Source organism: Chinchilla lanigera, unplaced genomic scaffold, assembly GCF_000276665.1.
Source record: "Chinchilla lanigera isolate Chin_1 unplaced genomic scaffold, ChiLan1.0 scaffold00121, whole genome shotgun sequence".
Taxonomy (NCBI): Eukaryota; Metazoa; Chordata; class Mammalia; order Rodentia; family Chinchillidae; genus Chinchilla; species Chinchilla lanigera.
Window position 1 is genome coordinate 298634 of NW_004955522.1, and position 1170 is coordinate 299803.

Genomic DNA, 1170 nt, shown 5'->3' on the forward strand with positions numbered 1-1170 from the left:
TTCAGTCAAATGCACATCTGCACATTGCCATTAAGATATTTTCATAAGTGTGATTCAGATCCATGATCTGTGAACTTTAAGCAATGGAGGTTATTTTAGATGAGGTGGATGCCCTGTCTTAATCAGTTGAAGAGCCTGGGGTCCAGATCTGAGGCTTCTTGCAGAAGAGAACAACCCATGAACAGCAGCTTCATGTCAGTCCAGTGCTCTACACTTCAGGTTCTCAACTTGCCTGTTTGGTTCTGACAATTGTGTAAGCCAATTCTTCGCAGTAAAGCTTTCAATAAATGTTTCCTATTAAGTCACAAGGGGGAAGAAACTAGTTATATTCACAATTTATGCTAGAGGTGGCATTAAATATTGGCTATGAATGACTCTGGGAGAAAGGGAAGTGTATTCTTTGTTGACAAGTCCACATTGTAATTTTCTCCCTTTGGTACTGCCTGAGAAAGACAGGATGGTCATGTTGCTAAGTTTTGCCTCTGCTGGCTTAGTCTTTGCACGTGCTACTTGGAGGGATACTAGCAGTAAGAACGCAGCCAGCCCTTCTGTTACATACTGGCGCAAGCTGTTCAAAATACCTGTGTCTATGAATTCATATCAAGAGTCCATGTCCAGAAACGATATTCAGAGCCTTTCCCTAAAGCTGAGACTCTTTAGAGAGAGACTTAACAGGTAGAAAACAAAATAAATACTCCCAGATGGTAGAATACTTAAGTAAGATGTGATCCGGTCATACAATGGAGAATTATCAAGCCATTAGAAAATGATATTCAACAGATAAAAGTAAATAGGTAAAACATCAGCAATGCTTTATTATCAGGACTGACTTTGGTATATTTGTAAGAGTAATTAGGAGCTCCAACTTTTATATAGAGCACACCTGGTTTCAATCCTGGATCAAGCACTTGCTACCAAGTTTGGTCACTTTATTGAAACTTTCTGAGCTGCTCTTCTCACCTCTCCAGGTTAATGTTACGAGTAAAGTGATAAAAAGTGCCTGATCACCCACAGCCAGCATGGAATAAATGTAGCTGTCCTTTGAGAAGTTACCTAAAATGTGTATGTGTGTCCATGTATAAATTATACACTGTATATACATATAAATACATTAAATTATGTTATTTTGTCTCAAATACAAAAATCTTGAGATGAATTGGATAGCCGGGT